Raw genomic sequence first — 10,081 nt, forward strand, 5'->3', positions numbered from 1 at the left:
ATTTTAAATCAATATTATATATTGATATTTATATTCTTATCTTTTTTGACTAGTAGATAATCATTATCGAATATAAAAATGATTGTATGTAGGATATTATTGTATTAATGCTAAGCATTAGCATATGTTGTTAAAGAAAATATGTAGGGTACGTAAATAAATATATTATTAATAAATATAGTATTATAATATCATAAGCTTAACAGTAAAGGGGTAAGTATTGTTTTGGTCTCTAAAGTTTAGGGTCAAAATAAAAATCGTCCCTGATCTTATTTTGAATTTAAAATCGTCCCTAACATTTTATTTGGTATTAAAATTGTTTTTTTTAACCATTTTACCCTTATACTCTCTCACCTCTCTAACTCCAAATCCTATCTTCTTCATTCTACCGTCACAACACAGAACACATAACACACACAGCTCTTTATTCTTCTTCACACACAATTATCACACACCTCCTTCTTCTCCATCACACACAACCACCACACCTCCTTCTTCTTCACACACAACCATCACACACCTCTTTCTTCTACTCTTCTTCTTCTTCTTCTCCATCACACACAATCACCACACACACTTCACCTCGACGGCGCGGTGACCTCCAAGCGCAGCAGCGGCCAACGACGAACTTCACCTCGACAGCACAGTGACCTCCAAGAGCAGCAGCAGCCAATGACAACCTCCACCCCAATGGCGACCTCCAAGAGCAATAGCGGTGACCTCCATACTTTTTATAAAATATAGTTTCATTCTTTTTGTTTTAAAAAAAAATTAAAATATGTTGTTGTTGTTAGATTTGAAGAATTTGATGTTGTTCATCACAATCCCTAATTCTCTAATTTTTATTGTTGGTTTTGTTCTTGTTTTTATTTTTGGATTTCTGGATCGCTGTTGCTTTTTTGTTTTTGAATTTCTTGTTTCTCCCTAATTTTTTTATTGTTCTTGTATTTGATTGTTCTTGGTAATTAAATTTATATATTTTTTATTTTTGTAATTGGAGATGAATTTAGGTATTTTTAATTCTTGTAATTAGATTTTATTAACTGTATTTAAAGATTTGAAGTTTTGAGTTTTGTTAATGGAAGAAGAAGCACAAGAAGAATGAAATGGTGGAAAAATAGATATTTTTGTCATTTATAAAAAAGTTTTATTTAAAAGGACAATTTTAATAGCAAATAAAACATTAAAGATGCTTTTAAATCAAAAACTACGTTAGAAACAATTTTGATTTTGACTCTAAATATTAGAGATCAAAACAATACTTATCCCTAATAATAATAATAATATATAATTAATATTAAGGTTAATGGATTACACAGGGTACATATTATAAATAATGTTACTTTATATATATATTGTTTTTAATTATGAATATAAGTTCTGTAAAGTTCGTTGCATGTTAATCAATTTTTTTTATCTTTATTTGTATTCATGCTGTGAGAGTTTTAAAATTGAGAAAATTTGTTCTACTAGAATGATATAGCTACTTGGTGATCGTTGCGTTATGAAAAACTAGATTTTATCATGTATCTCAAATAGGAAGAGTGAAATGTAATTCAGATTTAACGACGTCATTAATAGACACGCGACGTCATTAATAGACACGAGATATGGATCATCGTTGGCCCGTTGATTGATGTTGAAACTATAGAATGGTAGCTAGCTAATCGAGTTTGTCGACAATTTGGCTATCCACAGCCTCTACTAGGTATGGGAGAAAAATTGGAGGAGCATCACAACGTCAGGTTGCACGGTGAACAGAACATGGACGGGAGAAAGTTCCACATCGAATGGTTCAATAGGTGGGAAGTAAATCGATATCAGTATACTATTGATGATTTTCATGCGGATTCTTATTCACCTATGGTTGAGTACAATAATTAGTATAGATGAGAGTTTGGTGGTCATTTGATTGTATGCGATAAAGTTTGGGTCGATCTGTTTGATGCACAACAATCACCCCCACCATGACAACAACTACCCCCACCACGACAGCCACCACCACCACAGTATCTACGGCCACCACAGTATCCACCTCTGCCACCACAGTATCGACAACAACTACAGTATCCAGCTCCACCGCACTATCCACTTCTGCTACAGTATACACCTCTGCCACCATATTATCCGCCACACTATCCTCCACCGCCATCCTATTATCAACCTCAACAACTTCATTCGCATCAACAACAAAAAAGGAATATTGGAAGTTCTTCTGTATCTCGGTTGTTTGAGTTGGGACCGGATCAGTTTCGATTTCTATTTTGGAATCCTTCCACGCCAATGACAAGCAGTGCTCAGCAACGGCAACTACAGCTTAACGAGGAATACCAGGCAGGTTTCGTTCGGAGTCAAGCAGAATCTGGTCTCATGTTGCTAGATGGTTGTGCTTGTTGTGGTCCTAGCCATGGTGGCAAATCTATTGCGTGAATGTCTATGGATTCCAGGAGTAGTTTTCCTGATGTCAGCTTTGGGTACATGCATGAAAGGGCTAATACACGCTTGAACGAACAAGCTTGGCAAATGCGCAGCAAAGACACATGTATCGACTTTGACGAAGATGATGACGAGGGATCCGAGGACATAAGAATGGGTGAGAGTGACGACAATGATGAAGAAGATGATAACTCTCCGCGTGGTAGTCGGCCTCCAACAGTGCGATAGTGGACATGAGAGGGCATATTATCTTTAGACTCATGTAGCACCACCGGATAAACTCAGCACATCGCCATTCATGAAGATGCTTAAGAAGGTAAAGAAGTTTGTTACAGGCAAACCAAGTTGGCTAGGGAAAAGGAAGAAAAATGAACTCTACGTAATGTTTTAGTGTAGCATACTCGTATAGAGAAACTTTGATGTGTATGCTTTGATGTGTAGGATTTTTGTGTTGAACTCCTACGGTACCAACTATCATGTGTATTATGCGATGTAATTTTTCATAGTTAATTGTTCGATTTCATAATTTTTCGTAGTTAACCGTTTGATTTCATTTTCTTAAGTTTTGTTACATTTTTATCCCTTCACAAGGATAGTCTAACAACAACCACAATATTACACCAAAGACAAACTTAACATGTGAATTAATCATTATAGAGCAAGACTTGCACCCCCCCTGAACTTGATCCGAGACGATGAGGGCATCGACTGCAGTTATGGCCTTCACCCCCATAGAGGTTGCATTGTCGCAGACCACGCATTTAGCGAGCATCCATTTCGTTCAAATATCAGGTTGATTTTGGTCTACCTTTACCACCTCACCTGAGTATAGGGTTAGGGATCAACCGTGGTCCAGTGTCAGTTGGCCATGTGCTTGGATCCCCTACTGGTACAAATTCGTGCTGGTAAACTCTACGAATTTTATCCTTTTTGTAGACATCATGAACATAAATTCGTCAGATGAGACGTTGGTTGGCACAAAACGCAAAAACATGGCGACATGGAAGTCGAGTCACTGAAGGTTACCACAACCGCATACTCTGTGCCTGAAGTCAATGGTGTATTCAACATCACTAGGCATCTCATAAATCTCAAATACTTCATTTCGTCTATCAAATCGATGCATTTGTATGCTCCCGGTGCATGTAAATTTGTCTGCAGCTTCGCAGTGGCAAATTTTGAGAAAGCATGTCCAGCAGTGATCCGCTCTTAAGCCTCGGCTCTCTTCCGAGTAAAAAGCTCATTCAAATGGTAAAAGGTTGCTCTGATCAATGCTGTGACAGGGATGTTACGTCACCTTTCAACACGGAGTTTATGCACTTGACTAGGTTGGTTGTCATATGACCCCAACAATGCCCTTCATCAAAATCCATCACCCATTGCCGACAATCAATATTGTCACACTATTGAGTATATGCCTCTCCTCACTCCCGCAACCGCTGGTGCTGCTCATTGTATTGTTGCTTTGTCTTAGAATACCTTACAGGAAACTTTGTTACAAGATGATACCAATAATGACTTTATAAAAAATTTATAATCAACAAATTTTAACTGTATATGAAGAACATGTCTTACTCATATTTATGATGAGTTTCTGCAAGTAAGGTCCCTTGAATCATCGTAGAAAGTTTGACACAATATGCCTAATACAGAACAGATGAAATGCCCTAGGAGGACTCCACGCACCATTACTTTTAGCCATTGTTGTGCTGATAGAGTCGTGCCAATCGAAAATAATACCCACACCATTCCTCCTCACAACATTCCTCTGTAGATTATCGAGGAAAAAGTGTCATGCGTCAACGGTCTCTCTTTCCACAAAGCAAAAGCAAGTGACACAATATTCTAGTTTCCATCTTGAGACACGGCAACCGAAAGAGCTCCCCTGTATCGTCCATACAGATGTGTTTCATCAACCCACATGAATTGTTTACAGTGTTGGAACGCTCTAATGCATAGATGGAAGCTCCAAAACACTTTGTGCATTATCTTGACACCTTCCTCCACCTCAGATCCACGATATGCTGGTATATTATCAACCTGAACCACAGAACCTAGGTTTTATACACATTGCCATACACCAGACTAGCAAGCACTCGTAGGAGGCTTCTCAACCTCCAAAGATTTTTGCAATTGATTTTTGCATTGTCAACCACACTTTACGATAACTTATCATATAGTTGAATTTCGACTGAACATCTGCAATTATGACTCAGACCTTGATAGTTGGGTCGGTTTCTACTAAAGGTCTTATAGCATCTGCAATTGTATAAAAATCCTGTTTTGAATGGTCTTGAGAAATTGTACTCATAGTACAGGTATAACTTCTATTGTATCGTCTAATTTTCCAACAATATTTTCTCTGAATCAAACTAGCTCGAATCAGCCAATCATAACCTCTACCATATTGCAGGTATTTTGTATAAAATGTCAAAGTCTTAGACTTAAAGACCTTGTATCTGACCCCTTAGAAATGGTGTAATTCCTAATTGTCGTGACTATAGCTTTCCTGAAACTGAATTCCATTCCAATAGCAAACTCACCATCTTATACAGAAAGAACACCTGTGTACGACGAATATAAATTTTTAAATTCTATAAAAGTATATTTAGTTGTATTTAATGGGTACCTTAACTAAATTAATAAAAGATGTACTTTCAACAATTATATTTTAAATAATTGAACATTTAAAATTAAAACGTATAATCGTAATTTAAAGATTGAAAGTAAAATTGTCATGACAAAAAATCAAACAATGACATACCTTAGTTTGCCAACTCAGAAAATTCCAGTGCGTTCATTGCTTCGAGATCCAAAGTACGCATGAAAGATGGTACACCAAAAGGATGTTGGCTTGCTACCGTGTTTATTATAGCTTGAACTTTCATGTCCGTGCTCTCGTTTTCTTTGTTGTTTCCTTCTAACATATCATTATTGGTTAAGAACTCCTCTTCACTGTAACTGTTGTTTTCTTTTTCCCAATATGTGTGGTCCCATTCATTTATAAAGGTTCGTCCACTTCATGACTAATATCCAACTCTTCGAATTCAACATACAATTCAATCATCGACACATGAGCTTGATTTTGTCAATAGATTATTAACATCTATAGCATGGTGGCTTTATCTGTCACATTCATTACTTGAAACTGTATTACACCATCCAAAACTAACATGAACTTTTTGTATAAAATACTATTGACTCTCTTTGAAAAATTACCGTGCATGTGTTGACATAATACACTTTGTAATTTTACAAACGACATCGTACAAGAAATAATAAAAGATATTGGACTCGTACAGATATATTTCACACCCTAATTTGTATATGGTATAATATTACTATTAAAATATACCAACAAATACACATTAGCTTCCATTGCTTCTAAAAAAAAACTTCGGATCTCTAATACAATCACATTCTAAAACCTTAAGAAAAATCACAAATAAGAACACAAAAAGAAAACACAAATAAGAACAAAGAGTGTAGAAAAAATAATGAATGTTCTGAACCTTAAAGTGAATTCACAAGAATACAGAAGTAAAAAAAGAGTGAATGAATGTGTAACTCATTTATGTGGGGCTAACTTATTTATACTGAAATAAAAACTAATTTTTTTATTTTTTTCTACAAAATAATAAGATTTATTTGAAATAATATTAAATTATTAATATTTTATATAAAGGTAGTTTTTTGTAGTATACGAAAGACCAGAAATGTCTAATCATCTATTTAAAAAAAATAAAAAACCTTCTCATTATCCACAAAATTATTTTTAAACTTAAAAAGAAAGTTCTAAAATGCTTCTCATTGTTAATAAGAATCCTTTTCCAATTTTTTTAAAAAATAAAAAGATATTCTCGCATAGTTCAACATTTAAAAAAATTGAGTATCTTGCATTATGCGAAAAGGGTAAGCCTGTAAATCCCGCGAAATTAATAAATAATTAGTCAATAAATTAATTATTATTTAAAAAATTAAAAAAATCAATTTTTATAATTTAGAGGAGTAGAAATATTAAAAATATGAATTTTGACACTAATTTTAAAGATTTTAGTCTAAAATCAAGCCAACAGACTGAACCGGTTGAACCAGGCTCAATTCGGACCTAGGCCCAACCTATAAAACCACTAAAACGAGGATTTTTCACTGAAATAAAATAAAAAAATTTTATTTTTCAAAACCCCATTTTTCAACTTTAATTTCTCACCTAACCCCCTGCGAACTTCACTTCAATTTTTTTAAAATACACGAAACTCAAAATTTTAAGCCATTATCATCGTATCCAAAAGTACATAGGGCACCGTTTGGTTATTATCCATGTCCATAAGAGACATGGACACGGTGGTACATGTTCACCGTTTGTTTGTTAAGAAACAATTTTTTTAAGACACGGTTACACACAGTTACCTACAAAAGACATGTATTTTATGTCTTTCCAAAATATTGAGACACGAATTTTTAACTTGAGACACAGATTGAATTATAGTTTTAGACAATTCTATCCTTATTATTTTTTAAAAATTTCATAATTATCCTATACTATTAACACCCTCTCTCTTCTTTTCTGATCCTTTTTTTTCTCTTCCCTCTTTCTGTTTTTCTTTCATCTTCTTCTACCCCTTCATCTTCTTCTTCATGCTCCGGAGGGTAGATTTAATCGTCATCATCATCTTTTTCTCTTCTCTCTTATGTTCTTCCTTCTTCTTTTACCCATCATCTTCTTCTTCATGCCCTAGAGGGCAGATCTGATCTTTGTGCCGATGCCTCCCTCGCTTCAGCTCCAGATCTGTATGCGCTCTCCTATCTGCTTCTTCCATGTGCTTTCGCCTTCGTGTTTTTCAGATCGCACCGCCTTTAGATCTGCCTCTTCTCCAGCTGTGATGACAATGAATTTGGATGATGTAAAAAAATCACAAAATGAGAGTTTTGAACGATGATGGATGAAGCATTGTTCGAATATTAGTTTATTAAATATTTTCTCTCAAAAATTTTAATTTTTTATTTAAGAAAAAAACTCATGTTCAAAACAAAATCTGAGTTTGTTTTTTTGAAGGGAAGCATGACTTGAGTATTTGGGATGTGCCACCACTTTTTCTTAAAAATTTGTATTTCATAATAATGGTAATGGAATACAAGAAAGTCCAATTGGATATTAGAACTCTTCTCTTCCCTGCCTCCTTCTGTCCAATTTTGTTTTTAATTATTGAATTGATTATGAATTAGAGACGTTGATGATAGTAATTTAGATTGTAGAAAAATCAATGGTGGTGGTGAAAAGCAATGATGGCAGTGGTGAAAGTGATGTAGCGGTGAATACAGTATAGGGACAAAAATGATATTTGATTTAGATAAGTGTATTTTGTACACTATGACCAAACATAATAAAAAAATTTGTCTATTTTGTGTCTATGTATCTCTGTGTATTAATGTCTCTGTCTTTATGTCTAAAAGACACTAACCAAACACTGTCTAGGGATACACAAAAATACACAGACAACAAGTATGACTTCTTCAACATTGTTGGTGGCAATGGCAACCATTTTTATTGTCTCCAGAAATACACAGATACACGGGAATACGTCATATTTAATAAGAATTTTTTTCCATTACAAATAAAAAAAACTATTATTTTTCCAATAAAAATATAACTTATTCCTGTATTCTCTTGTGTATTCCTATGTATTCTGGAGACGATGATAATAGTTGCTATTATCTATTGTGAAGGTTAAAAATTTGAGTTTGTCATTTTTTTAAAAATTTAATTGGAGTTCGCCAGGGATTAGGTGAACTTTATAAAAATTATAGAGTTCGTCGGGGGTGCGGCGAACTTGCTATGAACAAAAAAAAATCGGGGAATTAAAGTTGAAAAAAGGTGTTTAGAAAAATAATATTTTTTTATTTTATTTAAAAAAAAACCCTAAAACGAGCCTCCTTCTTCATTATTTCTTTTAAATCCTCGTTGAGAAGAGAGGATTAACGTAGAAAAAACCCAAACCCTCGTCAAACATTTCAATTCCACGTAACTTTCAATCTGGAATTCTGATTGACGAGCCATCAGCGACCACGTGTTTGTCTTGGAATCCTCTTTAATTCTATCTAAAAAAAGTGGTGAGAAATTTGTATTTCTTGTCCAGTTGTTCCCCTCTGCAATTTTGTGGGTTTTGAGTTTGGGTATTAAGGAATTGAATAATTTTGATAGTTTAGGTGAACTCTAACAGTAAAAAATCACTGGATTTTGTCCAATTAATTCGTAAGTAAGGTAAGAAAGTGTTGAACCCTTGTGAATCATTGAGTTAGTGAACCCTATGATGATTATAGTGATATTGTGTGAATTAGATTGCATTTTGTTGATTTGGAGTTCAATTGGGGAGTTTGGAACAAAATCCAGGTGATTAAACCTGAGAAATTGACGTTTGGAAGCTTGGAGCTTGTGAAAGGAGAGAATGTTTGGAAGTGTTCCGAACTTAGGGAGGAATAGTCCAAGGTATGGTTTTGATTTCTCGTAGTTAAGTTTACTGTCACGTGAAAACTTAGGTTAGAAGACTTTAAGATATAAATGAACTGAATGAATTATTGATGGATTGTGTATATGGTTTATGATGTGTGTATAAAGGATGAACGAATTTGTATGTGTTGGGTTATGACTTTGATGGTTGAGGATTGATGAAGAGTTTGGGAAATTGAATTGAATGGATTAGTTGAGAGATGTGTGATTCGATTTTGTAAACGGGTTGCTAGTGAAGTTGGTAGGTTTTTGGAAAATATTTAATATTGAAATTGGTTTGATTTTGAAATAATTTGATACTGAAAATTATTTGAATGACTGAGAGGTATTTGGTTTGGTGGTTGGGACCCTTGAAAGGTGACAAAAGACCAAGTTTTAGAGGAGATACTGCCGAAATTTTTATGAAAATTGGAGGCTTCGTTTGAAGTGGTTATTTAGAATGATTTGGGTTTAGGGATTTTATGATTTGATTTTGAGTTATTAAGAAAACGATTACGCTTTGAGTTTGATTTATTTAGAAAAGAATGAATTAAGTTTTGAATATGAATTTTTTATGAATGATGATGACATTGAGACTAATTGTTGATCCTCTGTCGCAAGATGAGACCGAGTACTTAAACTTCCCGAGTTCCTCCATGGGCATGCATATATATAAATTTGATCTTAGGATTTTCCCATGTAATATTATATTATTGAGCTTGGAGTTTGACTCCATAGAATATTATATTTGAGATTGGAGTTTGACTCTATAGATATTATTTTTGAGCTTGGGGATACACACACAGAGGGACTGTCCAATGGTTAGCTACCAGGATATGTCGAGTTGGCTATATAACCGACATATGAGACTCATCAGCTATAGAACAGACATACATCATGTGCATTTGTATGTTTTGCTTGAGTATGCATTGTTTTAGTTTGCTTAATTCCTTAACTCTGCTTATCTGCTACTTGTTCTACTTGCTGTAATTGCACCTCTATCTGTGTTTTTCTTGCTTGAATTGTATGTGTATATTTTCTGAGAGACCCCTCTTGGAGGAGGTGTGAGGAGGGGTTGTTCTACCGGTGATTCGGAGGATTGGAGGAGACAGAAAGTGAAGTATTAGGTTAAAGTTAGATTTAGAACTTGAATACCTT

The sequence above is a fragment of the Arachis ipaensis genome, chromosome B06, assembly GCF_000816755.2.
Source record: "Arachis ipaensis cultivar K30076 chromosome B06, Araip1.1, whole genome shotgun sequence".
Classification (NCBI taxonomy): domain Eukaryota; kingdom Viridiplantae; phylum Streptophyta; class Magnoliopsida; order Fabales; family Fabaceae; genus Arachis; species Arachis ipaensis.